Source organism: Moschus berezovskii, chromosome 2 (genome assembly GCF_049115385.1).
Source record: "Moschus berezovskii isolate FMDL1 chromosome 2, NW_MosBer_1.0, whole genome shotgun sequence".
In the NCBI taxonomy this organism is placed as follows: Eukaryota; Metazoa; Chordata; class Mammalia; order Artiodactyla; family Moschidae; genus Moschus; species Moschus berezovskii.
In genome coordinates this window covers 49,023,556-49,028,914 of record NC_142461.1, presented here as the reverse complement: position 1 = coordinate 49,028,914, position 5,359 = coordinate 49,023,556, and the positions used below count along the sequence as shown (strand labels likewise).

Genomic DNA, 5,359 nt, shown 5'->3' with positions numbered 1-5,359 from the left:
CACAGTTTATTGTGATCCACACAGTCAAAGACTTTGGCATAGTCAATAAAGCAGAAAAACAGCTTAAATAATAACAGCTAAAATCTGGAAAATACCCAAATGTCCTTCAATTATTAATAGTTAAATAAATTGTAGCAAATCCTTACCATGGATTACCAATCAACAATAAAAAGGAATAAACTATTGATAAATACAGCAACTTGGATGCATCTCAAAGAAATTATGTGAAGTAAAAGAAACCAGTGTCATAAAGATGCATAATGTAGATTTCATTTATATAACATTCATAAAATAACACAAATGTAAATATGGAGAACTAAGTAGTAATTAATGCAGATTAAAGAAAAGGGAGGAAAGGATACGCCAAGCTCGTTCTCTTGATAAGGGTAGCCTGAGGGAATCTTGCAGTGATGGTTAAGTATTGCAGTTGTGGTTATACGAAGCTACATATGATGAAATTGCCAGAGCTATTCAACATAGATACATACACATACGCACACAAGACTGCATGTATAACTGGCAAAATCTGAATAATCTCAATGGATTGAACAGATGTTAACTTCCTGGGTTTGATATTGTATTACTACAGTTGTGCAAAATATTAACATTAGGAGAGGCTGGGTAAAGGGCGCCTTGGATTTCCCTGTAAATTTATTTGCACATTCCTATGAATATATAAATATTTAAAGTAAAAAATTTTTACTTTAATAATAATTAATTATTTAGATTATTTAATTTAAATTTTTTAATATTTTAAATTATTTTAAATTAAAATTATCTAATTTAAATTAATTACCTAATTAAGAAATAAATGAAACATTTCAATTGAGTCTAAGATGCATGCAAAGTCAAAGCCAAATGCAGATCCTCTAGAATATTATTTTACAACAGCATAATGTTTTTAAAGTTATCATATACTACTTTCTTATTAATAATGAAATAAACAAACTTCATCACACACTTATATAAATCCCTAATCATTAATTTCAATTATCTTTAATCATTTCTTCCTTAAGTATGTTGTGAATTTTTAAAGAATAATTATAGTTGATTTGTTTATGTTATAAACCGCTTCATTTTATATAACCTGGGTGATAGGAATATCTTAATTTATATTACATCGCTTTAAAAAAACTATGAAGGATAGGAAGTCATTTGGAGGTGACATGAAAGAGTCACAGTTTTTCCCTTTAAAGCATTTTTACAGTGAGTTCCATGATAGTTTCAAACCAATTCATATGATAAAAGATTGTGCCATTTAAGCTTTAAGAGATAATTGAAAAATTTTTGGTCATTTTTCTGTATACTTCCTGTTTTAAACCAAAAACAACTTTAAAAAGAATCACGTTTTGAGATAGCATTTAATATTCTTGAAAAATGACTGAAATATTTTAGCAGGTTGTTGCCATTGTTTAGTAAGTAAGTCGTGTCTGACTTGTGACCCCTTGGACTGTAGCCCACTAGGCTCCTCTGTTCATGTGATTTCCCAGGCAAGAATACTGAAGTGAGTTGCTATTTCCTTCTCTAGGGAATCTTTCTGACCCAGGAATAGAACCCACATTCCTGCATTGGCAATCAGATTCTTTACTATTGAGTCACTAGGGAAGCCCATGTTTTAAACATTTTTCAGCCAAATTTATAGTTTGCTATTTTTCCATGTTAAAACACATAGATTTAATTCATTCATTTAAACTGCTAAATTAAGTTGCTTTGTGTGGCTATACCCCTGCTTACTTATCTATTATCCTTAATGGCAGTGTTTCCAATATTCTATTATTACAGACAATGCTTCAACAGAGATAATATTTTTCATGTCTCCAAAGGACAAGAGATTTTACATTAAAATACTCCATGCTGAAGAGAATACAAGTTGATACCATCTTTCTGGAAAACCATTGGGCAACATGTGCCAAGACCTTAAAAAATATGCATACTCACTAACCCTATAATGTTACTTCTAAAATATACTCACTAACCCTATAATGTTACTTCTAAAATATGCTCATTAACCCTATAATGTTACTTCTAAAATATACTATTCAGTGGTTCTCAAACTGTGGTCCCTGGACCAGCAGCATCAGCACAAGCAAATCCTCAGGGCTCTACCTCAAACCTACTTGATCAGAAGTTTTGAGGATGGGAATAAACAATCATGGCTTACCAAGCTCAACAGGTGATTCTAACACTGCTGCTGCTGCTGCTAAGTCGCTTCAGTTGTGTCCAACTCTGTGTGACCCCATAGACGGCAGTCCACCAGGCTCCACCATCCCTGGGATTCTCCAGCAAGAACACTGGAGTGGGTTGCCATTGCCTTCTCCGGATTCTAACACTAATGCTCAGTAAACAACGGTTCTAGATAAATGATTAGAAAGTCTCAAGGATACTCACTGTAGGATCATAGTTAAAAAAAAAGTCTGGACTCACCCTCAATGTCTTCATAAATCTTTTAAAAAAAAAATAAAACACGTGATATAAATAATGAAGCAAACACAGGATGAAAAATTAAGTTATGTGGGAATATAGCTTTAATATTATACTATAAGAAAATGGCATAATGTAAAGTTGTGTATAAGTGATATCCTATAGTATTAGTCTTTTTCTGCCTGAATTATTTTGTACAAAGGACCTAAGAAAAACAACAAATTGGTGAATAAAGCAAGAAGGAAGTAGACTGTCAGAACAAACTAGTGGTCACCAGCAGGTGGAGGGAAGGGGAGAAGGGCAATATACAGGTAGACGATTTAAAAGAAGGGTTATTTTGAGAATGCATGAAATTGTGTGTAAAAATTTTGAAAATGGTAAACCATTATGTAATTTAAAGAATTTTTCATTCAGTAAAAATGTTTTAAAAATTAGTGAAAAAAATAAAATTGTATATATGGCAAAATCATAACTTTAAAAAGGTGATATATATCCAAAACTATTAAGAATTTTCACATATATGTACACATACATATAGTCTGAATTAATATATTTACATTTAGTTAATATATCACTCGTTTATGCTATCATTTGATACCCCTCCAGATGCATTTATTAATGATTAAAATGATGAATAATGCTTATCTTTTTATAAAAATAAATAACCGTTATTGACTTTTTTAAGCCCATACACCATGGTGTTTTGATGTGCAAATATGTTTGTAACAAGGTAAACTGAGTTTTAAAAAGATGTCATCTTATGCAACAATTTACTTAGGATTGACAGTTAAAGGTTATATTTAGATGATGTCTATAACATGTATTCACACATATTTAAAAAGTCTATTAAAAGAAATATAGGGGATGTTAAAACTGGATGGTGTGATATCTAGTGAAATACAGACTTCAAATCTATGCCATTAGAACCTGCAAATTCATAAGAACGAGCTTTAAATCTGTTAGCAGCTGAATTTCTACGTAAAGTTCTCACTATTCTCTTTAGTTATCAAATGGATCTCTATAACCTCAACATTCATTTATGTAATTCAAATGTTATTTATCCCATTATATATAACCCCATTATTTTTTAAATAGCTAATATAATTTTGCTCACATCTGATGCATATATCAGGATCAAATTTTAATTCTAATTTTCCTGAACTAGAGAATAGGTTTTGTCTGAGCTCTGTAGAACATTTAACTTTAACTTGTAATTCTCAGTATGCTTCTATTACATTCACAGAATAATAGGGAGTAAGCCTGCAGGTAGTTTAATACTGTTAAACTCCTATGGATCACAATGAAATACCACGTAGCCCAGCATGCTTTATATTTCAAAAGTTGTGGGTTGTTAACAATATACTTTTATTAAAATTCCTATTAATTGTTGCTGTCAATCTGAATACAAAGTTACTTTATCACTTTTCTGTAGAATAAAAAAGTGAAGAAAATATTACTTTATTTCTAAGTGTTTATCTGGCCAAAAATGGAAAAAAGAAATTTAGAAAAAGTCAACTATATTATAGTCAAAGAATAGATAATTTTTGAATATTTTAGTACTGACATGGCACAGTTATACATCTATTCGTGTAGTGATTTGTTCAAAAGATATTTAGTATTGAGTCAAGGAATTGTATGAAGCATTAAAGATAGGGCAGCTAGCAATAATTAAACCTCTGCCCTCAGGAAGCATTCATTTTAGTGCGAGTAATAGACAGTAGACACATAGTAATTCAAGTACTGATACTATGATAAAGAAAAACAGGAGTATTACCTAAAAAAAGAATCTGAATTAAGCATGAAAAGTGATTAAAAGCACTCCAAGAATAAAGCAAAGCCTATACAAATGACGTAATGTGAGAAACGACTGAGCGACTGAACGGGACTGAACTGAAGGTGAGAAATTGCTGGTGAGAAGTGCTCCAAGGAGTACAAGTAGATTAGAGTGGCCAAAGAATTGTGAACAAGAGAGACCAAGGTACCAGATGAAGCTGGGATGGAGACAAGGACAGATAATCAGGCCTCTGTAAATCATGGTGGGGTATTGAGCTTCTCCTGGTTTGATGTGTCGAAAAGCTGCTCCTGGTTACTGAGGGAGAGATCATGAGTGAGCATCATTTAGTGTCAAAAGTGGAAAACATGAATTAATTTATTTTGCAAACAATGATAAAGAAAGTTCTGGATTTTGTATGAAATGTTAAATGTTTTAAAACTGCAAGTAGAAATACAGATATCAATTTCAATATTAGGAATGAAGACTTCTTAGTATATAGGAAGATGTAGTTTCTAAGGAGTAAAAAATATATATATATATATATTCCATTAAATCTCCTACCTTTCTTCTTTTTTAGTCCACAATAAAGACCCTGTCAAGATGTCAGGGTGGTGCTTCCTTTGGTAATATATACATGAAAATTACAGAGAAGATTAGCATGGCCCCTGCACAAATATGACACAGAAATGCATATGGTCTTCCATATTTTTAGGTTGTTAGATGCTGGATGCTAACACTGACTCGATGGACATGAGTTTGAGTGAACTCCGGGAGTTGGTGATGGACAGGGAAGCCTGGCATGCTGTGATTCATGGGGTCGCAAAGAGTTAGACACGACTGAGTGACTGAACTGAACAGAAGAGTTCTCTCATGATAAGAAGTTTTCTTTCTTTTAATGTATCTATATGAAATGATGGATGTCAACTAAATTTTTTGTGGCAATCATTTCACAGTATATGTAAATCAAGCTATCATGCTCTGTACCTTAAACTTATACAGTGATATATGTCAACTATTGTTCTTGTTCAGTTGCGCAGTCATGTCCAACTCTTTGCGACCCCATGGACTGTAGCACACAGGCCTCCCTGTCCCTTACCATCTTCTGGAGTTTGCCCAGGTTCATGGTCATTGCCAGTGAGTCATCTGTGCACATCAAACTGGAGC

The 5,359-nt window shown here is 32.5% G+C and overlaps 1 pseudogene; it reads left to right on the top strand.

The window, feature by feature from the left end:
• The first annotated feature begins 4,806 nt into the window (after positions 1–4,806).
• Positions 4,807–4,905, top strand: LOC129538721 (U6 spliceosomal RNA; annotated as a pseudogene).
• The last annotated feature ends 454 nt before the right edge of the window (positions 4,906–5,359 follow it).